Source organism: Lynx rufus, unplaced genomic scaffold (genome assembly GCF_022079265.1).
Source record: "Lynx rufus isolate CCGP_SWC_20201006 ecotype Redwood Valley unplaced genomic scaffold, mLynRuf1.p SCAF_17, whole genome shotgun sequence".
NCBI lineage: Eukaryota > Metazoa > Chordata > Mammalia > Carnivora > Felidae > Lynx > Lynx rufus.
Genome location: NW_025814831.1, coordinates 17,019,003 through 17,046,115, shown reverse-complemented (window position 1 = coordinate 17,046,115; position 27,113 = coordinate 17,019,003). Strand labels below are relative to the sequence as shown.

The window sequence follows — 27,113 nt, the reverse complement described above, 5'->3', positions numbered from 1 at the left end:
ATGATAATATCTAACATCACTGAGGATTTACTATTTTAAACTCCTCTGTCACGTACCTTACAGTCATTGGTTTGGTGCGACACTGTGAGAAAGGATTTGGGAGGAAAAGTTTACCTTTGGAAACTTTTTCAAAGATATTCAGTACTTCGGATAACCCAAGGTCATCATGGTGATTATTTGTAAACTGTGTAGAGTTTAGAAAGATTGTTGTAGTAACGCATGTTCCCATATGTCCCTGACCTCAATGGCCTCACAATTCTGTGCTTTTTGAACTTCTGGTACTATTTTGTGTTTGTTCTGTCTTCTCCAGAGAGGTCACTTCTTGGCACTCTTGGGGTCTCTCAACCTGTGGTAGTTCATTTCTTTCCATTACTTCTCTCCTAAGGACAAAGAAGCCAGGTAACTAAGGCTACTAGAATTGTAAAGCAAATGGAAAAGCTTCTGAGAAAGACTGTCCATTCAGTAAGCACATGAGCATTTTTATCCAAATGTTTTAATATCGATATTCATAGCTCAGGTGCTTTCATATTCTTCTTTATTACAAGTTCTTGTTAGGTAGAGACACGAGCCAGGAGACCTATGGATATACTGCTTGTTCTTAATGGGAGCCTTATTGCTTCAGATGTAGCGATCTTATTAAATAATCCCCTTAAGTGAAAGAGCCATTAAGAGACTTCCTTTGATGGACAGAGTTGGACTCCTACCCACCCTTCACCTCTCCTGAAGAACCCACCTGTATTGCCAAGGCTAGCGTTTCTCAAATTCTTTTGACACTGAGACACGTTTTTAATTATAATTTTTGGATGGAAAGAGGAGCTGGCACTTCTAAAATATAACGCGCACTTAGATGAAATGACAAAAATAGTTTTTCATTTCATTGTGAAATAACAAATTCGAAAGAGCTCACTTTATAAAATATTACAAGCATGAGTTGAAATTATAAGACAAACTAATACCCTGAGTAAACGATAAGCATGAGTTTAATTGGCAATGCCTAAATTTTGCTCATGCAGCCATGAATCGCTAAAACATCTTGCATAAATCCATGAGGTAATTTCTCAGGCAATTCTTTTCTGAGTCTGTCATGTCACTGTTTAATGGAAGATTGTAGAAAAGAGAAAAAAAAGAATCATATACAAGTGTGTAGCAATATCACCAGTTGCCTATCTGTGGTGGACGTACCCCCACGGAGTCACTGCCATGTGTCATCCCTCCCCTTGAGGGTGGACAGGACTGTGACTTGCTTCTAAACAGTAGAATATGACGAAGATAAAGGGACTTTGCAGACGTTATCAGGTGTATCACCAGTTGACTCTGAGTTAATCAAAATAGAGATTGTCCCGCGGGGGCCTGACTCAACGAGGGGGCCCTTCAACCTGAGAGTGCCTCAAAGCAGGTGCTTCCCTGTGGAGACCCCAGAAGAGAATGAAGCCCAGCTAACACCTTGATTTCAGCCTTGTGAGACCCTTGGCAAAGAACCCAGCTTAGCCATGCCATGACTGGACTCTGACCCACAGAAACTGCACAATAATAAATGGAAATCGTTTCAGGGCCCTAAATTGGTGATGACTTGTTACCCAGCAATAGAAAATGAATATATTACTAATAGCGTTTCTCTTTTTGTAGTGCAATCTGTATTTCTAGCAGAGAACATTGCTGCACAGCTGGAAACTACATTCCCCAGACTTGTCTGAAATGTGGTGTAGACATCAGTGAATTTGGTGTGTCACTGAGTTTCTTCCAGCCAGTAACACTTGAGTCTAAAAGATGTTGGGGCATTCCATAAGCACTTTTAAGTGAAAGCCTGCACCCTTATTCTTCCTTTCATTCTACTGCATGAAGTTAGACTGTGATGGCTGGATCTCCAGCAGCCATCTTAAACCATGAGTATGGGAGCTTCATGCTAGGTGGAACAGTAAGCTGACAAAACTCTGGACCATAGGTGATTTCATGGAAATGACAAAGTAATTCTGTAATACTACCACTAGGCTTCTTTTATGTAAGAGAGAAACAAACTTCTATTTAAGCCACTATTTGGAAACCTGTATTACTTATGGCAGATTCTAATGCTAAAATATTTTTATTAAAAATATGTACATAGATTTGAAACAAATTAATATAAAAATGAAATAAGGTAGCATGGTTTATTTTGCTTCAACTACTAGCAGTGTCTTAGAAAGAACTAATAAATGCTTCAACGCTGGTCCCCATACTGACGTGGACTAATGTTGCTAATAAAAACAAGACCCTTTGTTAAAAAGCAACCTAGAGTCAAATATGTAAAAGAGGTTGTGCATGAAAATACTCAGATCGCCCCATGCCTACATAATATTAAAACACTCAATTCTATCCATAATTGAAAACAGTTATTTGAAAATGGTGCTGCATTTGGACAGTTTAAGTCAGCTGTCTTATGAACACAACAGGGCAATGTTAGGCACCACCACAAATGTGTGTGATTTTAAGACTCTAAGAAGGCCCGATGTTCAAAATCATCATTGTGTGCCTTCAACATCGTCATGTCGTATCTGCATATGAGGCTGACTGATGCCTGAGAGTTTACCAATCAGACTCTCATCCATTCGTGGTAAGGTCTCTGCTCCTTGTTAATAGCAAATGTTCAGGACACGGACACAACTGAGTGTGGATGCGACAGGTGGAAGCCGCTGAGATAGAAAGGGGGACAAAGGCACAGGGGTACTTGGCAGGGGAGCTCAAGTTCACAGGCTTATGGTGGAGAGCACAGAGGGGAAAGAAAAGTCCTCAGAGATGAACAGCGCCTACTTCACCATCTTCACTAAGCCATGACTTCTTTCAAAGAATGGCTAATTTAAAAGCCACAGGTACTGAAGATAGGGTGAACAAAATAGGCCCTGCCCTTAAGATAATTCAGCTACATCAGGGATGAGACAACACCCACAATTTCCAGGGGGATGCCTGGGGCAAGATGCAAAGGTGTGCCTCTTTACGTTCCAAAAATCTAAATGTCAAAAGGACATCCTTGAATGGTTGGTCAGGAGATCAAAAGCTGAATTTTTGATTCAGTCAAAAATTTCCAAACCATTTCATATGTCGGAGTAGGTACAATTTTTAAAGCTTAAATACATAAGGTCTGCGAATACCAGCGGGGGAATGGCTAAGGTTGTCCTCATGGACCAGCCAATGCACTTCTTTCTGGCCCTTGACCAAGTCTGTTTATCCTGACAGTATTCAGGGGGAAATTATTACACTTGCTTCTATTGAAAAAGACTATTCGACCATAAATGTTACATTCCTGTAAGATGCTATAATGTTCTGTAACCCAGTCGACTGCACGTTCTTACTTAGATGGTAGCATATTTCATGATTATACACAACCATGACAGAGATGAGCATTTATATGCTAATAACTGCAATGCGGACAGCTACAGCCTTTCACTCTAAGCCATGAGCCTTTTAATCAGAAAAAGCCATTGGGGCCCAATATATCACCAAAAAGTGTGCTTGGCTGGCTTAGATAGTCAGAAAAATATTTTTTCTTGTCCATGTGTTTAAGTAGTAACAGGAGTGTTCACTGTAGCTTCACATAAAAAAAAAAAGCAAATGAGTGTTCAAGTGGTAAAATTATAAATATATAGATAAAAGAGAACTAGCGAGTTTCCTCCCTTGCACCCATCACTGGTAAACAGAGAGCCCCATGTGCAAGTGGACAAATGTCAAAGTAGTCAGTGGCCATAGAAACAGACCGAAGGACTTAGGAGAAAAATTTTTACTGGAAGACTGGTGTAGAACGGGGTGCTCAATAGCACAGGATATAAGAGGAAATAGTAGTTTCTTATGACACCAATAAGGATAAGCTGCGGTGACTTCAACAGCCGTTGCTAACACTTCCGGTGGCTAATATCTACTGAATGGTTACTAAATAGGCTAATCATCCTACAAAGTGCTTTACATACATTTTGCATTAAAAAAAAATTTTTTTTAACGTTTGTTCATCTTTGAGAGACAGAGGGAGACAGAGCATGAGCGGGGAAGGGGCAGAGAGAGGGAGACACAGAATCTGAAGCAGGCTCCAGGCTCTGAGCTGTCAGCACAGAGCCCGATGCGGGGCTCGAACCCGCGAACTGCGAGATCATGACCTGAGCCGAAGTCGGACGCCCCCATTTTGATGTTAATTTTATACACATACTACTACCCATGTACCCAGTACTACACATGACCCATTCTTAAAAATTTATTTTTATTTATTTTGAGAGAGAGATAGAGAGCAAGCAGGGGAGGGGCAGAGAGAAGGAGTGGGAGAGTCCGAAGCAGGCTCCATGCTGTCAACACAGAACCCAGTGCAGGGCTCGAACTCAGGAACCAAGAGAGCATGACCTGAGCCAAAGTCAAGAGTCAGAGGCTCGACCGACTGAGCCACCCAGGTGTCCCCACCCATTTTTATAGCTGAGTAAACTGAGGCTTAAAAAGATACATAACTTATTCTGAATTACTAAGTGGTAGATTTGAGTTTTGGACCCGTGTCTGTCCGATTCCAATGTCCAGGAGCTTGTTTCAGTGAGGTGGTGAGGGGACTATTCCCTCCCGGTGGGCCACAGGCAGGGGAGTCACCCTGTGGGCCCAGGCTGGTCACAAAGGGATAAGTACAGCACCTGAAGGAACAGTGAGGGGTGCTCACACCCCAGGAGGTGGGATTTTGAGAGGTGCCTCAGAGGACTGTGGCCAGTGGACCTCAAAGCAGATGAGAGCTGACAAGATTAAGCGAACACGTGCTGAGCAGCTTGGTGGGGTGGAAACATAGCCAATTGACAGATGGTGGTTGAGGGAGCATGAGGAGAGGGTCCCCAAGGTCCCGCAGCCATGCAGGTGGGGACTCACGGGCTGGCAAATCTAGAGCACGCAGCCTCCTATCTACCAAGAGAGGGACATTCACTTTATCCCTGTCATGTGATCCAGTAAAACTACACGGAGCGTTGACTGTATGCCTGGGTTCTTCATGATGAAAAGAAAACTCACATTTTTATTCCTACCCTGCAGGTGGTTCCGGTCTGTAAGGAGATACGGAGACACATCTTGATGCAAGATTGACTGTTGGGGTGCCTGGGTAGCTCAGTAGGCTACGTGTCTGACTGTTGATCTCAGCTCAGGTCTTGATCTCAGGGTGGTGAGTTCAAGCCTCCTGTCAGGCTTCATGCTGGGCGTGAAGCCTACTTAAAAAAAATAATAAAAAATACAAAGATTGACTATCATGCCTGAAAACAGAGGTCTACCCACAGTGAAGGCTTCCTAGTACCTTCAGTGATCCCTTCTAGTGACATCGAAGACATTAAGGGAGACATTCCCTTAATTGGGGGGTGACTAAGTATGCCATTTGGATAATTAGGCAAAAATAAACCACAAAAAAAATGGTGTTTCATTTTTCCTTCCATTTTAAGGCTCTTAGAACTGGGATTTTCCTCTTATTTTCATCTGGTGTCCATTCTGCTTCCTGACCTTTAATGACTAACGAGGGGAGAGACCGCTTTTTGTCAAGGACGGACCAAATACTCATAGACCTATAATCTGCTTTTTTAATTAGGGTCAGCCAATTTTCCTTCTACTTAGGTTAGCCACAGCTAAGCTCCTTGTCCAAGTTCACAGTGTCATTAAAATCCTAACATGATACTGACGTTAACAGAGAAGAAGAGGCGAGAGAGGGAGAGAGAGAGAGAGAGAGAGGAGAATAACATCCAGCTAGGAAGAGCTTGTAAATACACACATTATGACTCATTCAACTTGATTCAGGATGACATTTCAACAAAGTTAGTTCTATAGGTCACAGGCTGTCCTTTACCTTGAAGGAAGATCAGTTCGACAACGAACGCTCTGATTCATATATCTCACTAAACACAACCAATTGCATTGATTCTGTGAAGATATGTAAGTTGCTCCCAATGTGCAAAAATAGGAAAGAATGTCTGCAAGGCAAATCAGTTCCTTGAAACTAAGGGTTTTCATTTTTTATTTTTTGCATAATTTGTGCTTAGTAGCATACTTCACCAGAAGGACCCCTCCAGGGCCCCTAGTTTGAGTCATTGTTATTTAAAGATAAACTGCGTCTTATGAAATTGTCAAAAATATTTGGGGTACAATCAGCCTCAGGGACTCATGACCACTAGAGCAGAGATACAGCCCATGTCCTCTATTTTTTGTGTCCTTTTTATTCCAGGTGTGACCTTCCATACTGTAAGTTTGGTTCGAAAATCAGAAGAGTTCGTTGTCTTAAAAAAAAATGCCTGAAGTCAGAAATATATAATATTTCAGTGTGAGTTCTTCCAAAATGGTGATGTAAACCTAGATGATAACAAGGCATTGGCATCGCAAGGACAGATTTTTCCAAAATAAGAAGGCCCAGCCACACATGTCGTGTGTCACATCAACAGACACGCTGAGCCTCCAGTGATCATGTTTTATGTAACTTGTCATCTGCAATCCCCATTCTGGGCAGAAGGCACATGAGAGTAGGTGAGCCCTTTGCCTTTTATAAGAACTCAGACCTCTCCGAAAACATGGCTGCGTTCAGACAACAGTCCAAGACTCCATGTACTGCTTGCTTCCTCCACTGCACAATCTATTGGTAACTTTACTCCTCAGATCTCTAGTTCTGTGGGTCAAGAATTCAGCACGAATGACCACCTGGTACTAGGAAGATGCATTGATGGTCTTAGAGGACTGGGTGATATCAGAGGCCGCTTGGCGAATCTTCTTATCTGAGTAAAGAGGCTTCTCAGGGACTGAGTTCCTGTTGTTCTTTCTTACTTAACTCCACTGAGTCCTTTCGGATGGTTTCCACATAAGAGACTTCCTGTACCCTTATTCTGTCTGGGCTACTAGACTTTGCACTCCCGGATGCAAAATATCAGAGTGGTAAAGGGGAGCCTACAGGTAGGATCTTCTAAGATGCATTTTGTTTGGTCTACACAATGTTTTCTTAATTTAGGTGCCAATGGTTTCAAACTGGGGAGATTTCGCATTGATAACTGAGGAGTGAAATTCCTGGTGCATTGGCAACCCCGGGCTTGAATTCTCATCGTTTAGCGATGTTTGGCTGGGATCAGCCGGAGCCCAAAAGAAGGTGCTTTCTTTAGACAGGGTGTGCACATTCCAGTTACCAAACACTCTCCTGACCCAGGAGACTTGGTCCACCATGTGACCTGCCAGGCCCTGCAGGCATTTGAGTTGTAGACCCCGGTGACGACACAAATAGATGACACAAATGACACCAGATGTGAGTCACAGGAACTGGCATAGCTGAAGGGGTCCACCGAGAGTCCAGAAGTCAGTTGCCAGTACCTCAGAGGGTCAAGCTTGGTTGAGAATCCAAGAGGGAAGTAGGGGAGATGCAGTGTAGCTACAGAAAAGGAGGCAGGAATGGAGAAGTGGGGCATAGTTCCATGAGGAAGTTGTCCAGTTGCCCAGCCAGCCTTTGGTGTGAATCCCATGATAGTGTGAATAAACTCCCACTTCTACTTAGCCATGCCAATGATCTGCTAATTAATGTCATGATCTTGGACAGTTAACTTTTCTATATATAGATCTTATTATCCCAATGAGTTTCTAAGCAGAGCTGTGTATGTGTTTTATGCGTGCGCAGGCACGCTTGTGTGTGTGTGTGTGTGTGTGTGAGAGAGAGAGAGAGAGAGAGAGAGAGAGAGAGAGAGAGACTATTAAAAGCGAATATATAGTACCAATATTTTTTCTCCTCCAAAAGAAAATTTGGGAAGTTTAATAACTCACGGGTGGGTTTCCAAACCCACTTGGTGATAAGATCTCAACACACAGACACACACACACACACACACACACACACCCCTCCTTAGGGTCATCTCACCATAGGGAAATGGGAGAACACGTTTAACTCTGCATTATAATAGAGCGGTTTCTTGACGAATTAACAAAATACGTTTCTCATCAATGACACGAAAATTCCAAGTCACCATCATGTATTCTGTGACTTTCTTAACTGCCTTGTGATCTTTGGAGTTCGTTTTCCAGCATTTCTCATTTGAGGGGATGACAGAGTAGAAAAGGACTCGGGCTGAATAAATGTTTAAGGCAGAGGAAAAAGTCACATGAAGCCTGAAGTTACTCTCCTCCTAATAAAGTCCTGAATAATAGAGAAAGACAGACATCGATTTGTCCTTGGACCAACTCAGAAAAAGGCAAGTCAAACATGGGAAGCAGTGATGTTCCTCGGCTCCTCTTTGAGGGTGAGACCCCACCCCTTTCCTCATAACCCAGCCCTGAAGCACTGGGAAGATGGCTGCTGTGCCCCTCATCTGCATGCACTCTGGGGAAGGGGTCCCTTTCGCGCCCTTCCAGCACCTCCACAGTCTGAATTACTAAATCCAGGACTGGAAGCTGGGAGTGGACAGCGGGTAATTTTGTTCCAGGCCCAATTGCCATATCATACACAGAAAGTAAGCCATGGGCGGTTGGCAGATAAAATAATGTTAATAATTAAGGCTCATACGACTCTTTGCACACATTAACTAATGATGTCTTACAATGCCCCAGAGGCAAGGAAAGTAGTTACAACCTCCACTTTATTATTCATTCATCTATCCCAGAGATACTTACTAAGCACTTATGTAGCTGGTAATGTGAGCGGGGGACACAAAGAGAATAAGGCCGGTCCCAGCTTGAAGTACTTCACAGACCAATGGGGTAGGAAGGGAGAGGACATCCTGGAGCTTTGGCCCCCTAGAGGGGCAAGGGGTGCACTCAGCCTCAGTGGTGTAACCCACCCTTTCCCCATTCCCACACGTATACTCAGGTCCCCAAGCACCACTGAGAACCTGACCTCATGGAAAGCTGGGAAGGAAGGGGAAACTGTCTCCTGACATGTTTCCCCTCCTTGAATTCATTCTCAAATTCTGCTCATCAGCTCAGGTCAGATTTTTGCTCCTCCCTGCTCTCAATCCCTACTGGATTGCACACCAGAAGTGGGCTATTCGTTTTTGTACTCCCACGGTAGAGAGTGTCGGGCACAGAATAAACCGCCGAATAAAGTTTGCTAAATGGAAGAGATGTTGAGGCCTTTCTAAGCAGGTCACACCTGGGCCAGGCTGAGCAACTTCATGGGTAGGCAAGTCAGATTTCGTACAGGGGTGAAGGGCCACCATTTCTTTAAAAAAAAAAATAGTGCTTTCTCTACCTTCAAAAGCCTGGATTCTCCCCAGTAGGGTAGAACGCTTTCTGTAAATATTCCCAGGGGACTTTTAGGGATAAAAGCTAATAGGTGAAGACACATGAGTGTAAGTGAATTTGATCAAACCATTCTTCAGAGCTGATCTGAACACGAACGGGGTCAGAAAAGAAGATAATAGGTATCAAATGAAGCCAGATAGAAGTGCAAGGCAGGCAGATGAAGTTCCTACTACCTGAGGCCTGAGGCTTCAAGACAGCCCCCCCAAAACAGAAGACCTCTCATAGAGACCTCCCCTCAGCCCTCCAAGAGACCTTCAACCCATCCGCCAGGGCAGGGACCTTTCTCGCTGGCACTCTGACTTCTAAACTTTACTCCTCCTTCCCTTCAATACATATTCATTGGACGCTTATTTTAAGCCGGGTAGTGCTCTGAATGTTTTCCCATGTGTTGGTACACTTCCTGGAAAAAAAAAAAAGGAAGCCCCACGGATCCAAAGAGGGAAGAAGAGTTTGTCTAAGGCAAGGGCCTAGATATTTCGTACATCCAACTCTGCTATGCTCTGCACAGTCTCTTCTGCATAGACCATTCTTTCTTGCTCCTGCTCTACCCTTCCACCCCATTACCCATTTAACTTACCTCCCCTCTGAAGTTCTGCTCAGGTGGCATAAGGACCTTCCTCTCTGCCCCCCTGTACTCCTAAACACATCTCTCTACTATGCATCGTACCAAACTGCATTACAATGATGTAGCCTGGTCTCTCTCCCACTAGATTCCTTAAAGTCTACATCTCATTCCCAACATAGCACTTGGCATGGGGCAGCCATTCAAATAATCCTGCTGAATGAATGAGCTCACATCTGCACACACTATGTTTGAACAGTTGGCAGGACTTCAGGGACCATGTGCGACAGGGAGGAGGCATGAGGAACTCAAGTTCAGCGCTGGAAATCAAGTGTGGGGAGTCACCAGGACTGAGGTGATGGCTGCATTCTTGGGGGATGATGGAATTGTGTAGGAGATAGAAAAGATTCACGAGAGGGAAAGAAGCCAACCACAGAACGGAAAAACCAGTAGAAGGACCAAGAGATCACAGTGTCTTAGGAAGACAAAGAGAAAAGGTTCCAAGATGGGATGTGTGGCCCCACATGGTGACATTCTGCAAAGGGGGTGGGAAAGGCAGGAATTTTTTGCATCAACTAGATTGCAGGAAACTAAGGAATAAAATAGAGAATGGCTTTTATGTTCTTTTCAGGGATATGGTCAACTCAAGGACAGATATCATGTAAAACAAAGGAAAAGTCGAGATAATTTTGAAGAAAATATTTTTTGGATGAGCACATTTGTAAGTTGAAGAGGATGAGATAAACGTGATGAAGAAATCACCAAAATAGAAGAAGCATATAATGGCCCCAGTTCCCAGAGGAGGTGGAAAGAGATAAAATCCAGAGCAGAGGGTTAATGCTAAATGGTGTTGGGGTATCTCCTACTCTGGACAGAGGAAGTGGGTAGTAACTCTACTTGATGGAAAGACGGGATACTTGGCAGTTAAAGCACAGACTCTTGGCTTCAAATCCCAGCTCTGCCACTGATCAGATGTGAGGACCTCAGTGAACGTCTTTGTACGTAACTCTCATCATATGTAAAATGAGGATTATGTTACTTCCTTCCTGGCTGGGTTGTCATGACAACTGATATGACAGCTACTCTTTCCTCTGCCAAGATAAACTGGATGTCCAAGATAAGCTAGAAGAAAACGGGCAGCTTGGGAGTCTGATCTGCAGAGAGATAAGAGCAGAGGTCAAGCAATCCCAAATGAGTGGCAAATTAGAGACACAGCAGCAGAGTCCTCAATGCACCCAATGGCCTTGGGCAGGAGTCCCAAAGGTGTCCACAGCCCAATCCCTGGAACCTGTAAATATGTTATCTTAACAGCAAGAGGAACATTGCAGATGCAATAAATCAAGAATCTTGAGATGGGGAGATTATCCTGGATTATCTGGTAGGGCCCAAAGTAATTACAAGGGTCTTAATAAAAGGAAGGCAGGGGGATCAGAGGGAGTAAAGAAGACGTGCTGAGGAAGAAGTTGGGATGATTGCTTTAAAGATAAAGGAAGAGGCCACCAGTGAAGGAGTGCATCCAGCTTCTAGAAGCTTAAAAACACAGCGAAACATACCCTCCCCTGAAATTCCAGGAGGGGAGCTCTACTAACACCTTGATTTTAGCCTTGTGAGACCCAGATTGGATTTCTAAACTTCAGATGTGTGAAGAATATATTTGTGTCATTTTAAGCCACTAAGTCTGTGGTAATTTGTTCAAGCAGCACTAGGAAGTAATAGAGGCAGGGAGCCCAAGGAGCTGACTCAGCTGGAGTGGCACAGAGGTAAGGCCAGGAAGCGTGAGGCCCAGGGACTGACCTTGGTGTATATGGAGACCTGTATTTATTGCATCACCCAGATATTTTTCATGCTCTATCCCTCTTCAAGCCCAGGTGGTGAGATTGAACAATGAACTAAATGGAACAATTCGTAAGAAAACAAACTTTGAATTTCAAGGCAAAACAGTAACAGACATTTTCCACTCAGTTTACTTAGGGAGAAGCCAGCAACTTGTCAGGGAGGCAGGGTATTATAATTAAACGCTAAATTAAACGGTGGCGTCGCTTTATTCCTGAAAGCTTGATAGAACCACACTTATCTCGTTGCTAAGTATACCAGGGAGCTGGTTGGGCCAGGTAAAAATTTGGCCCAACCTCCTAAATGGAAGATGGGCAGCCCAGGGAAGATGCTACGATGTGGATTTACTAGAATTTAGACATAAATATGAGAAAGTTTAGTCTAAAGTGTCAAAAGTTCTGCAAAATCTGCCAAGGAACTTTACGCTTTCATAAATCAAAGACATCTTGCCTGTCGGCTGCCCTTCTGGTAGAAAACGACCGTCGTCAGACACCTTATGGGACATCAATGGGCCTCAGGTGGGTTGTGAGGTAGGAACCCCATCTGACAGATGAGACAACTGAGGCTCGCAGGACACAGCAATGAACCCAAGGCCACAAGGCTAGTGAGAGACAGAGTGTGATTTCCTGACTCACTCTGGTGTACTTTCTTCCAAATCAGGCTGTCTCCCTGGAGCAGATGTCAGAAAAAGGTTCACGGTACATACCTAGCAGCCCCGTGGAAAGAAACAATGGTTCTTGAGCAACAAATTCCTAAACAACCCCTTTTTGTGTCCCAAGGATACAAAATGTTGATTCCAAGGGGCCCACGCACACCGATGTTGATAACAGCACTACCAACACTAGCCAGCATATGGAAAGAGCCCAAACATCCATCGACTGACGAGTGGATAGAGGAGATGTGGTATATATACACAACGAAGTATTACTCGTTGAGAATGACATCGTGCCATTTGCAACGACGCGGATGGAGCTAGAGTGTATGATGCTAAGCGAAGTCAGTCAGTCAGAGAAAGACAAATATATGATTTCACTCACATGTGGAATTGGAGAAACAAAACAGATGAACATAGGGCAAGGGAAGCAAAAATAAGATAAAAACAGAGAGGGAGACGAACCATAAAAGGCTCTTTTAAAAAAAATTTTTTTTTCAACGTTTATTTATTTTTGGGACAGAGAGAGACAGAGCATGAACGGGGGAGGGGCAGAGAGAGAGGGAGACAGAATCGGAAACAGGCTCCAGGCTCTGAGCCATCAGCCCAGAGCCTGATGGGGGCTCGAACTCACAGACCGCGAGATCGTGACCTGGCTGAAGTCGGACGCTTAACCGACTGCGCCACCCAGGCGCCCCTATAAAAGGCTCTTAAATACAGAAGACAAACTAGGGTTGCTGGTGGGGTGTTGGGTGGGGGGATGGGTGGGGGGATGAGCGAGGGGCATTAAGGAGGCCACTTGCTGGGATGAGCACTGGGTGTTTGTTATATGGAAGTGATGATTCACTGAATTCTACTCCTGAAACCATTATTACACTACATGTTAACTAGCCTGGATTTAAGTTAAAAAAAAAATAAAATAAAAAACCAATTCCTAAACTCTTTCTCCCTCACTTCCATCTGGCCTGGCTCTACAGACGCTCTACCCCTTGGCATGTATTGTGCTAATGGATCAAGGAAAGAAAGGAAGGTCTGTAGCCATCCCTTAAGTTTCCTTGCTCCTAATTGTAACCTCTTAAAGGCCACGAGGAGAATTCTTCAGAGGATTTTGCTGAAGGCCTGGGTCCACGTCAACGGGATGTTTTGTGAACCATGCGGGACTCTGGTAGTTCTTGCTAAACAACCTGTGTTGAATTAGAAGTTTCCGCCGATGAACAAGAACCAATGTTCCGTAAGTAGAATAACCAAGAAGGACTAAATTCCCCTCTTTCATTTTACAGAGCAGGAAGCTGCAGCTACAGATCCCATGTTTAGGGCTTTCAAGTTGGCACTTTCAGATTCTGGAACGTGGAGCTCATGGGGGTGAGGCAGAGGTGGCTCAAGAATTAAACCATCTGTTGTTCCCTGTAAATGTGGTAGTGGGGAGCCATGTTGAGTCAGGAGATATCTTTGAAAACAGTAGGGGACCCAAACGGTTAATATATTATGTCTGTCTATCCGCCATCAGATCATCAACCCAACGCCTTTGTGGTCTAATCTGATTCATCCACAGTATAATATAGGCAGTGATTAAGAGCATAGGCTTTGGAGCCAATTATATTTGAGTTTAAATCTTAACCCTGTAATTGAGTAGTGCTTTGACCATGGATAAATCACTTGATCTCTCTGTGTCTTCATTTCCTGCTCTGTGAAATGGAGATAAAAATGCTCACTTATTAGAGTTGTTCGGATTGGAAATAACAAATCTAAATTACTTATCCATACTTGGTGTTAAATAAATGTTGGGTATTATTATTGCTATTAATATTACTATCATCATTGTCTCCCTGATTCGCAATTCTTGTAAGTATGGACACATCATGTATTTGGAACTCAGTACAATCTCTAACAATATGCGAGTGTGTGTTTAACAAAGATAAAATGGAGTTAAGGAAATACTTATACATTTATTGGAGATTAATGATATCATATAATTTCTCGAGAGGGAATGAGTCACCGTATTCCTCCTTTGGTAATGTATTATTAACGATGATTTCCTTGAGATACATTAAGAGTGGATTCAGGACAGAGAGAGAGAATGAGAATTTACCCAGTGTCGATGCTTCAATTAATCAACTTCTGTTTCTGTAAATAGCCCTAAGTGAAAGAATCAAACTATTATGTTTTGTAGATGAATAATCAGCAAATGCTCAGAAACTCATCTGTCATGGTCTAGTTTTGCCGCCTGACAAGAATAATGAAGCCAGCATACTCTGAATTCATAAAAAGTCTGGGTTGTGGTTTACATGAGGTCCACATTTAATTAGGGTAGAACCAGCAGAGAGATTGAATGCCTCCCTGGCTCGGCAATGGTGTGGAAGACTTTATCATCTGTCCTTCTCAGATGCAGGCATTGAAAACCCCGTGCGGGGAGGTTCCCAGGTGGAGGCTGATTGTGTAGTTCCGTCTTGGGACTGGAAACTTCTTTTCACCGGGAGTGGACTGTATTTGGAGAAGTCTGTTCTTGTTGCTTACCATTCCAAAGATGTGTCAAAAAAGACAAGATTTAAGGGTAGTTGCGGTGCCTTTTGATTCCGTTGCTAGCGTCAAATAAGTAGAAACCTAACCCTGAAATATTTTATATGTCAACGTTGTATAAGGCACAAGTGCGTAAGATTTATTCCAATTCTATAAGGAGAATTGCGGGGGGCGGGGGGGAATAGAAGGGCCATACCTTTATTTTGCAATTGTATTGAAAGTGATAGTAATGTGGTTTTCTGTGGGAGAACGGAGTTTTGTTTATTTAAATGCTGAATATCATGTACTAGAATCCAAAAGGATTTCTCACCTACCTTAAAATAAAAGATATAAAATCACGAGAATAAAAAGAAAGAGACTGGTATCTGTGAACATTGATATGGAGCAGGCCACAAAAGCAATAACTGTATTAGTAAATGAAGCCCCACACTGTATAGTGTTTCTGTAAAAACTCATGTCAGGCTGGTATGTCTTCAGCGAATAGTAAACTGTATAAAGTAGGTTGAGCCAATTCCCATCAAGTAAATGCAGACAAAGTAAATAGATCAGGAAGGGCGCCCGGGTGGCTCAGTCGGTTAAGGGTCCGACTCTTGATTTCAGCTCAGGTCATGATCTAACAGGATATGGAGCCCTGTGTTGGGTTCCGTGCTACCAGCACAGAGCCTGCTTGGGATTGTCTGTCTCTCCCTCTCTCTGCCCCTCCTCTGCGCTCTCCCTCTCTTTCTCTCTCTCTCAAAAATAAATAAACATTTTAAAAATAAATAAGCAGATCAGGAAAGATTGGCACAAAGGAAATAGCAAAGCCCGGTAAATTTGAGTGAATACCTGTATCGACAGCCACAATACTTAACCAAATGCCCGTCTTGGCTGTGACGTTGAGGGTGGCCACGCGGCCACCAGGGAACGCACCAGCAATGCTGTCCTCTGGTAAATTCCACTTGTCAATTGATTTTCTATTTGCACACACTTACTTCTTTCTCCCAATGCACTTCTAAATTTTGATAATACTTAAATGTGTTTTAGAGTTAGGCCAATAATTACGTAACACAGGAAATAAATTTTGTGTGCCTTCCGATTTGTGGAGATCCGCTGGAAATAAAGCACGAATATCCTGCCACCCATGGCTAGATGATCATTTATCTTTATGGGCATTCAACTTTGGCAATGAGTTGACTCAGGTGAGCTGAGTGGGTTTTTTTCTGGATTTCGTTTTCCATGAGATTCTACAGCAGCCTCACCAACAGCAAAACAGGAAGCTATGAAAGAGGAAAAAAAAATAAAACACTTTTTATTGCATGTTTCTTTATCGCAGAGGCACAAACATAAAGTGCGCTCTGCTTTGTCTCCTACGTCTTACAGTGTACTTACTAGTTTTGAGGAACTTGCTTTGTGTCTCCCTCTCGCACCCCTCCTCTTGACTGGCACGAAGAAACCAAGGAACTCCGGTTAAGTTCTCTGAATCTGATTCCCACTGAGGCATCTATGCAAACGGTGCTCCTGGAGGTAGGTGGCAGGGAGCTGCCACTTGACAACAAAGAACTTTTGGGAAAATCCAATGACCATATAGCCATGGAAGGTGTGCCTCATTCTGCCCAGGTTTGATTTCTATGGATATGTGAGGGGGCCCTTTCTCTTTTTTCTTAAACCACCTCTGGCCTTCAATTTAGCAGACTCTCCTTTTGGAAACTAAAATGAAACATTTTAAAATGGTGTCTGGTTCCCATTGCCCCTTGAAATTCAGAAACCCAGACTTTGACCGGGGCTCTCTGCTTTTCATGGCAATGCGGTAATTTGAGTAAGTTCAGTGTGAACCCATCCTCCTTTTTCTAGGACATAATTGGACAAATAGATGATACCACCGGGCCTTACCTAGAGTGTCGTTTTTGTGAATGACGCTTTTTAAATCAGATATAACAAGCCCATGTTAAGGAACAAAGACCGACTTCCTATGTGGAGCCACGGTCTGCAAAGTCCCCAAGAAAACTGGCTCAGAACCTGTGTAGAAGAACCCAGTCCCAGAGGTGGTGGGGAAGGTGACTCCCAGCAAGCCAGAGACCTTAGCAAATTTGAGAGACCTCAAGGTAGGAATTCATTCAAATCTATAGTAACTGCTGGTGAAACCTGGTAGAGTGTCCCAGACTTGGTTTCGTAGCTTTGGGAGAGAGGACTAAATAATGTAGGCCTTTAATAGTCCAATCTGATCAGAGTTCATTCTCAGGCATTTGTGGATGCTTACTACTATACAGCTCTGGGTTTGCAAAACAAACTCGAGGGTCCCTATATGGTCAATTAACACTCTTGCTATATCTTTGCAAATAATCAGGTCAAATAAAAGACAGCAGCGTCTTTGTGTGATCAAGAATAATCTTCGAAGATTATTTATAATCACTGAGGACAGAAGAGAAACTCTCAGCAAAAATATCCCAAACTTGGAAATAAACAAGAGATTCCTCACCATTGTTCTCTGCAGTCCTAAACTCAACTTTCTATTGACTGGATTACTTTACTACTTCCACAGGACCAGAAGTTACATTTCAGAGTTGTTCATGGAGAGATGCAAATAATTTCTGGTTGATGAAACAAAAAAAAAACCCCAATGGCCTTTCTAATTGCCCTGTGAGATACTAATCAATTGTGACTCTAACTAAGCAATCTTACCCTAACTTGTTTTATATCCATATAGCAAGTTATATATGCTCTTACATATAACAAGATACAACATATTTTACATAAGTTTTATTTTCTAATTTTTTTAAGTTCAGACAAATTCTGGATTTATAGGAAAACTGAAAAGATCACACAACAGTTACCATATACTCCATGCACAATTACTCCTTACGTTACCGTGGTATATTTGCTACGACTCAAAAGCAACATTGGTATATTACCATTATGTAAACTCCACACTTTACCCAAGTTTGACTGGTATTTTTTTTTTCCTGATGACCTTTATTCGTTCCAGGATCCTATCAAGGATATCCTATTAAATTTAGGAGTCGTGTCTCCTTAGCCTCCGCTGTCTGTGACATTCACTGCTCCCATCATCCCTCCTTTGCCCATTGGGAGCTCTTTCCAGTTGGCCCTGAGACCCTTTGCCATGCCCTCATATTTGGTTTTCAACTCTAAACCTCAGGTTTCTTATAAGTAGAAGAGGGAATCGTAAAGTTAGCCTTTCAGTATTGTGTGAGAATTTGTGACACACAAGAATGATAATAATAACCCCATTCGCAGAATACTGATCACATGCCAGGTGCTATTGTAAGCACTTATAACGATACCAACCCATTTCAAAGAATTGGTGTTTCGCAAGTGCCCAGCTTCGTGTCTGGCACTTAACCTTATGTTCAAAACCTGAGACCACTCATGGGGGGGGGGGGGTGACCCCAATTCCAAGTGGGCAGCTCCTGGTGCAGCACACGGATGCTTCCTTCGGTGGGTCATACCAGGTGGGCCAACTATAAATGACACACAGGGAGAGTAGGAGTCCATATTGCACGCTCTCACTCATCATTCAGCCTGGCCTCAGAGGTCTGTCTTCTCACTGACAGTTCCATTAGGAGACATGTGATGACTGGTGTAGTCGGCGTCCTCCAATCACCAAAGCATCTAACCTCAGCAACCTTGAAGCTTTGGTCCTTATTAAAGATTTTGGGGTTTAAGTGCGGGCTCAGCCTGGAGCTTTCCTCTGTTTGGAAATAGAGCCGAATGTCTGAGACGTGAGCTGGACTGGGTCACGTGCTTCTTCTCCCACTTCCTCCACGACTTTTATTTTTAAAAGATGTTTTTCTTTGGGGCTTTTGCTGAGGAAATTTCTCCCGTATTAGATGCTTAACAGCCAGAAATAACATAAAAAAAGAAATCTTGCTCTCCGTATGAAAACTTTGTTGAATGATGAAGAGCAAAGGCTCTCATTAACATCATCCATCATCTTTATAAGGGATAAAATTAGAAAAATTAGGCTAATAGGTGCAGCCATAGCCTCATTATTTAAGAATCAAATATTAACAAGGGTGTTTATACCACCTAGTGTCTGAGGTGAATAAAATGAAAAATGAACAAGTCTGCTAAGTCCTACAACATTCACCTAAAGCTGCAAGTGCCTTTGGTGGAAAAGTTGAAAGCAATGTACAGAAAGAGATAAAATTAAATTATTTGCTGTATTCCCATACAGAAGCAACGGCAAGGAGGCTACCAAATGAGAATGCCAGAGGCTCCCTTCGCTCAGGTGAACTCTGCAAAATTACACAGGGGATTTCAAAAGAAAACTCAAAGGTAACATGCAGACCAAAAATGATTTATTCTTTTCAATAAGCCCTCTGGAGGTGAGGAAATAGGATTCAGGCCTGGTTTGGCACAAGAGTCTAAAAACACTCACACCTTACTTAGGTCTGCAGAATGCGGAAGACAGTCACGTTGAGAATGAGAAACCGAGAGGTCGTGGGAGACGTGGAGAGACAGGAAAATACAGAGAGACTCTGGAGGCTGGGTTTCCCCACTCCCCCCCCTTGCCATCTCCACCCCTGCCCCGCCCACAGTAACATGCACCTGCACAAATAGGTCCGTTACAAATAATGTGCTGGCTACTGTTGGCATCTTTCCGCGGCCACATTCTGAAAAAGGAGAGGCCTAGAGTCTCTGGAACCCACCAGAGGATTGTGCTGAGTCATTCTGAAACAGCTCCGAGGGGACAGAGAAAGGAGGTGCTTTGATAGAAGCGGGGGAAGTTTCCAGACAGGCCGGGAGGTTGGAGCATCCCATCGTAGGGAGGGGGATGAGGATTTCCATGACAGCGGAAAGCCAGGCCTCTCTTGTCTGCTTGCTTGCCAGGGCAGCAACAGAAGGGTGAAAACCCTTGGGCAAATGTGCACATTTCTCTTGGACTGCAAATCACAAGATGATTTTTTTTGTGTGTGTACAATATACAGTTCCTCGTTGGGATCATACACCATACAAGTCCCCATCGCTGCTTCTGGAAGCAGCCGTCAAGAAAACAGGGGAAAGAGGGACGCCTGGGTGGCTCAGTTGGTTAAGCATCCGACTTCGGCTCAGGTCACGATCTCACTGTCCATGAGTTCGAGCCCCACATTGGGCTCTGTGCTGACTGCTCAGAGCCCAGAGCCTGTTTCAGATTCTATGTCTCCCTCTCTCTCTGACCCTCCCCCGTTCATGCTCTGTCTCTCTCTGTCTCAAAAATAAATAAACGTTAAAAAAATTTTTTTAATAAAAAAAAGAAAAGAAAAAAGAAAACAGGGGAAAGAGAAAAGGGTCCATGACTCCTTCAGTGTCCCACCCTCCTGCCTTGTTCTCATGGGGTCCAGTTGCCCCTTGGCACGTGCACGGTGGAACCAAACAACACAGCCACACTGCTGATGGCGCTGTGTTCCCAGCATCCCCCTTTGATGCCAGCCCCAGCGCTAAGACGCTGTCTCAATGTCTCATTGAGACATTCACCATTCACTCATCGTGTATCTCCGGCATGCAGACGCCACGCTAGGTAGTGACATTACGGAGGCGAGCGCTCCCTGAGTGTCCAGTCCGCTAAGGGCAGACACTGGAACAGAGGGCTCCGCTCCAACCACAGTGCACAACCTGTGCAGCAACAACTCTGTGGCTGCTGGAAGCTCGGCTCTCGGGCGGTGACAAAATCAGCTCCAAACCTTGGCCCTTCTACCTCCCGGTTATCCCAACTCTTTCAACTTCTCTGGACCTTAGTTTCTGCGTCTATAAAATAATAACAGCGCCTACTTTCTAGGGTCGTCGTGAGGTTCAAATAAAACAAAAGTGATAGCTGATATTTCTTGAATGACCATTAGGTGCTGCTCTAAGAAGTGTCCATTTGGGGGGGCGCCTGGGTGGCTCAGTCGGTTGAGCGTCCGACTTCAGCTCAGGTCACGATCTCGTGGTCCGTGAGTTCGAGCCCCGCGTCGGGCTCTGGGCTGACGGCTCGGAGCCTGGAGCCTGCTTCCGATTCTGTGTCTCCCTCTCTCTCTGCCCCTCCCCCATTCATGCTCTGTCTCTCTCTGTCTCAAAAATAAATAAACGTAAAAAAAAAATTTTTTTTTAAAAAGAAGTGTCCATTTGGGCAGTGCACAGAAACCACACTGTATCCTCTGAGGGACTGGCTTCCATTGCCCTCGTTATGCAGAGGAGGAAACAGAGGCACGGGGAACTTAAGGAGTTTGTCCAAGGCCAAGCAGTTTGGTAAACAATAGAGCCATGAACGTTACAGTTAATGTACTGTGAAAAAATTAATTGAAATAAATAGTGAGTGGTTTCGTAGACATGGAAACACAATTTTGCAGTAAATCAAAGAAAAGAGTAACTAGTCTACTTGCTGATTAGGAAGGGGTTATCACTTGAGCTGGGTCTTAAAGGATGACTGGGATTTCACCAAATGAAGATAAAGAGGAAAGAAATATTAAATATAGATTGGAGCACTTGCCAGTCATGAGGTATGAAATAGCCTGAAATGGAGCTGGAGAGGGGGTGCATGAAGCCCAATGGGGCTGAGGTAGAGGGATTTCTGGAAGGAGGGGCTAGAACTGGAATGCCAGGATTTTTAGCCTTAGCCAGTCTTACCTTCCATACACACAGCCTAGGCTCTGTATGCACAGTGAGAGTTCTAATATCATCCTCTAGGCAGTGTGTGGCCACTGGAGTCCTTGAGCAAAGACTGGGGGAGGGTACATAGTTTTGTAGGTGGACAACCAAGAAGAGAGGTCAGGCCAGGCAGAAGTATGGAGACGCTAGCAGTGACAGGAAGACCCGCGAGGGGATCCTTGCAATAATCAAAATGGGATGTGATGATGTCTCCAAAAAATATAGCAGCAATAGGAATGCAAAAGAAGCAACGGAGTGAAGAGATCTTATGAGATACAATTGGAAATAGCTGGTAACGAGTTGAATGCATCTATTTACTCAACAAACAGCAAGTGAGAACCCACTGTGGATAAACCAAGGAACAGCATTAGGGACCAATAATGTATGTGCTTGGTGATGGAGAAAAGAACACAGCCTTCCCCTAAGGGAGATTGTGTAAAAGCTTTTCATAGGGAAGGAATGCAAAGGTGGGAATGGAAGAGCTTGTTTGGGGACATGTCATGTTTGACGGGTCGGGTCGAACCAAGACTGGAAATACGAGTCTAAAACTGAGAAAACAGCCCAAACTCAATAATATAAATTCAGGAGTCCTAGCATCCTCACAGAGAGAGTATCATTTGACTTGAACATGCATTTGGTAATTTGGGTTAGGCCAAGATTTGTTATCTCCATTTCACAGGGTCTGCAGACCTTGCACGGCGATGCATCATCTTGGCAATTGACATCCTTCTTGCAAAGGCAGGACCCACGATGTCCAGCGTGGAGTGACGCCGCCACAGGGATCCTTCTGTTGGGGGAGAGCTAGGATCTCACGTTTTATCCTCCCTCAACCCTCAGCACTCATGATACCTGGAGGAAACGCATCTCAAACTGAGGTCCACATGAAACAATTTTTTTTTTTCTGCCAAATTTAACAATCTATTGCTCTCACGGTGGGTTTTGACGTTTTAGGCTTGTTTACTGGGCTTCCCTGACCCCTCTTTCCACAACTAGAGCTATTATTATTACAAGGGTGTTCTCTGATAAAATACACGGTAAATCTTGCTTTCCGGAGCCCTGCAGTGGAATCTGAACCTGGCAAAGAGCAGCCGGCAGATTTCCCAGGGAATCAAATGCCATTTACACTGAGAGCTGAGAAGTACGTTTGAATCCGACTCCTCCTCGCCGAGCCGACCCCGCGGTTCACTTCACTTGTGAAAATGTTATTTCCCTGTCAGATATTCCCAGAGCAAGCTCAGCTAGTAGATGATGCATCTGTAAGAACGTTTACTCACCCCAAGTCTTTGCTGAGGGCTACAAATACACTTGTCAGCATCCTGTCGCACAGTTTGGGTCCCAGCGTACCCTCCTTCGATCACACAACAAACATGTACAAAACACCTACTGCTTGCATAGCACTTCTCTGCGTGTTGGGGCAAACAGTAATAATATTTATAGAGCACATGTAGCTGGGCACCAAGCACTGTGCTGTGTGATTCATTTGTATGTGCCCTTTAATCCTCACTGTGTCTTTTATTCTGTAGTGTTTAATAGTTTCACTTCTACGTTCCCTTTGCACGATACATGGAATACGCTAAATACTTGGTAAATGATTTCAGGATAGACAGGCATCCGCACGTTTTGACAGTTTACGTCAAGCCACTTGGCTTTTTTTTTTTAATGTTTATTTATTTTGGAGAGAGAGAGAGAGCACAAGCAGGGGAGGGGCAGAGAGAGAGGGAGACACGGAATCCGAAGCAGGCTCCAGGCTCCGAGCTGTGGGCACAGGGTCCGACGTGGGGCTCGAACTCACGAACCGCTAGATCGTGACCTGAGCCGAGGTCGGAGGCTTTAAGCGACTGAGCCAACCGGGCGCCCTAGGCCACCTGGCTTTTATGAAAGACCTAGTCAGTGCCCGTTTTCACTAACTGAAAGAAATCCAAAGAGGATTTTTGCTTTTCCAAAAAAAAAAAAAAAAAAAAAGTGAAAAAAGCATTTAGCATTTGTTTTGCGGCAAGCAGAGGCGCGATGGAGGCAGTGTGCACCTCGGACAGCAGAAGTGGCGGCCGCCAAGCTCCTTCCCCGGGAACCACAACGACATCTCAGCCTGAAGCCACCAGACCTTTCAACTGCCTGCGAGCATCTGTGCCTTATCTCCATTTATTTTGTGCATCCGTTAGCAAGATTGTCCCAGGCTACGAGGAAAGCCTAAGGGAGGTTATTTTTTGGGTCTGAGAATGCTCGGAAATATTCCCATGTAAATTAAGGGTAATTGCTTCTTCACTTTACGCCATTTCGGTTTCTGAAAGGAAAGCTCTCCTTTCATACCACAGGGAAACATGTATAGAGTAAATGAAGGAATGGACTGGAAGATGAGTCTCTTTTGCAACGGAGTGTTTGTTGGTCGACAGCAGTTCTCAGTGTGCCGCTCAGAAAGAAGCTTGCAATCAGGCTGTAAGTACAAAACAAGCACAAATGAAGCGGCAAAAACACCCATACAAAGCCACGCAATATATAAATAAGCAGAGTTGGCAAAGGGTGAACGAGTCAGCTGAGTGCCACGGAGGAGGGAAGAGCTCGGAGCCTGATAAGGACAACCAGGAAAAGTTGCACGGAGCAGACACACAAATGCAGTGGAATTTGTACAAAGCCTCGCGGAAGTGGGAAAAATGACCAGTGACCACAGTTGTCTTATTTCTTGGCTAATGCTCACCTCCCTGTGCCAGCACGTACCCTGGAGATCAATAACTCCTTAGCTGTTGTTCTCACATAATTGAAAAACTATAGGGGAACTTTTGGCCCACCTTTAAGGACGAGTCATTGCTTGACAGCTCTATAGAGAGAGGACTTGAATTTCCTCCAAAAATGCTGGTGCTGACACCCAGCAGCCCAGAGTAAGCCTTTCAGTAAAAACTCAATAACCTCTTTGCTATACTTCATGAAAGAGGAAAAGCGAACACTTTTTCTGACAGTTACTTAACCTCTTCTAGCCGGAGTCGCTCATCAGTAAAACAGGAATGTCCTCTGTCTCTCGGAGGTGCTGTGAGGAGAAACTACAATAACCAGAGTTTCATAGCTTCCAGGTAAGGAGAATTCCTGACTCTATATTATCTGTTTCTGGAGAGATTTAGGGTGATCTTTGAGATTAAACGTAGGACTCCGTCCAATTCTAAGAGTTGTTAAGAATCCATGTCAGGGTTTCTCAACCTCTGCATTTTCCACCAGACAGTTCTTTGTGGTGGGGGCCGCCCCGCACATTGAAGGGTTGTTAGCCACGTCCACGGCCTCCACCCACCAGATGCCGGTGGTATTTCCTCAGTCATGACAACCAAATGTCTCCAGACGTTTCCAGATGCTCCTCACCCCACCCTAGGGGAGGGGTGGGGGGGTGGTGTTTTGCCCAGTTGAGAAGTGAGGTATGTGTTAGTCCTTTTTCTAGCTTTCACTGCAAATGATAAAATAGCGCATTTTGTAAAGTCTTCAATAAATCGAACTAAACATGCAAATGATGGATGGATGGATGGATGGATGGATCGATCAATCGATCGATGGATGATGGATGGATGGATGGATGGATGATGGATGGATGGATGATGGATGGATGGATGGATGGATGATGGATGGATGGGTGGGTCGATGGATCGATGGATGGATGATGGACGAATGCATCCATGGATATGTTGGGGAATGAGAGACTTTCATACCTAAACCAACTGAGAGTAAAGTTAAGACATCGTTCCACACTCCATGCTAGAAGATAAGAAAAACAAATGTGGTCAAGGAAATGCCTCAAAGAAAGAAGTGAATTGCAATGGGAGATAGAGACATGCATAGGACAGCCAAAAGCCAAGTTTCACTGTGATGACATGGGAAAATAATTAGTGTAATTAGACTGTATATTCTCATCAAAGTAGACACTATATAGCATTTATCTTTGTCACCTAAATAGCAACTGGCACTTAATAAACGTCTTATTTCTGATAAATAAACATCAACGAATTTGTCCAGGAGATCCATTTGAAAAGAGTTGGGCCAGAGCCACCTGGGTGGCTCAGCCGCTTAAGCCTCCAACCTTGGCTCAGGTCATGATCTTGCAGTTCGTGAGTTCGAGTGCTGCGTCAGGCTCTGTGCTGACAGCGGACAGCCTGGAGTCTGCTTCAGATTCTCTCTCTCTCTCTCTCTCTCTCTCTCATTCTACCCCTCCCCAGCTCATGCTGTCTCTCTCACTCTCAAAAATAAATAAACATTTAAAAAATTTAAAAATTAAAAAAAAAAAAGAAAAGAGTAGGGCCAAAGGAGTGTCCCAGGTGATAAGAATAGCACTCGCAAGGTGTAGAGGAGGGAATGTGCACACTTCACTTTGACTGCTCAATCCCATGCAATCTGTAGCCTAGACATCTACAAAAGCATCTAAAGGCTAGTGGATACCATTTAAAAAGAATGCACTCTGTCTTCACATTTACGTAATGCTCATTAATATTTAATTTAGCATATAGAAGATATCGATACAATTTTGTTGAACAACAACAAAAAATGGATACACTGAAACCACAGGACTCTAGAATTCAGGGTTTTACTCAAAGCACAGAGGAGGCACTTAGCTCAGCAGGTAGTCAACTGGCAGTATTTCTTACCCATAAGAGGTAATAAAAGCTAAAACTATACGTGATATTAATCAGTTCAAGAATAGTACAGCCATGGGCAGAATGGCATGTGAGATTGTTCTGAGCAAGATTTGAATTTGGCTCTGTTACTTAATAAGCACATGACTGTTCCCTCCAGGACGTCCTCTCCTTGTGTGTCAATGGGAGTACCTTCCCCAAAGATTGCTTTGACAATTGTGGTGGCTGTTTATTACCTTGTAGACTCGGTTTCTTGCCTCTGTTAGAGAAGAGATCCCCCCTTCCATCCCAAATGCAGGCTCCTCATCAGTCTAGGGATGGGGACATGATCCACCAGGCCCAAGAATGTTCAAATAAGAAGTGAGAGTGTGTATTTTTTTTAACTATAACAGTGTGTCCCAGCAATGTCCAAAATAAGAGACATTATTACGAGGATTATTCATGAATACTGACTATAGCATTCATATATTTGTGCTTGACAAATGTTCATTGAGCACTACTAACTCAGTGTCCAGCATAATGTCATGTATCTACACACACTTTCATTAATCCCCAAGAAAACCACAAGAACAAGGAATTATTAGCATCTCTATTTTACAAATGAGGGGATTAAGAACAGAAAGGTTGGAAGGCCTGAGTGGCTCAGTGGGTTGAACATCTGACTCGTGGTTTTGGCTCAGGCTGCAATCCCAGGATCATGGGGTTGAGCTCTTAAGCACTGAGCATGGAGCCTGCCTAAGATTCTTTTTTCTCTCTCCCTCTGCCCCTCTCCCATGCTAACACTCTCACTCTCAAATAAATAAACAAATAAATAAAAGAACAGAAAAGTTGATTCACTTTCCCACCTCCATTCACTCCCTCCCTAAGTGAGGGAGCCAAGATTCAAACTCACATTTTTATGTACATATTATTACTGTTGCTGAACCTTCCAGAATATGGTGTGTATGTCATCCCACTTACTCCCAACTACTTTGGTGTGTATTTTCCAAGAACAAGGACATTCTTTTACATATCCACAATACAACTCATGATTTTTAATATTGGCACAATATTATCATATAGTAATAGTTCATTTTCAGATTCCACCAACCGTCCTCAAAATATCCTTTGAAGAATTTTT

The 27,113-nt window shown here is 43.8% G+C and overlaps 1 protein-coding gene across 8 annotated transcripts in view; it reads right to left on the bottom strand.

Annotated features, from left to right (window-relative positions):
- LOC124512592 (uncharacterized) overlaps nucleotides 1-27,113 on the bottom strand; it is a 189,737-nt gene that overhangs the window by 144,815 nt on the left and 17,809 nt on the right. For 4 of the 8 annotated variants that reach the window (XR_006962160.1, XR_006962157.1, XR_006962156.1 and 1 more), the window contains exon 2: nucleotides 15,618-16,048. The exons of 3 other annotated variants lie outside the window; for them this stretch is intronic. The gene's annotated coding sequence lies outside the window, so the exon portion shown is untranslated. Of the gene's footprint in view, nucleotides 1-14,389; nucleotides 14,883-15,617; nucleotides 16,049-27,113 lie in introns of those variants that run through there. One more of the 8 variants, XR_006962164.1, reaches the window with a different exon arrangement.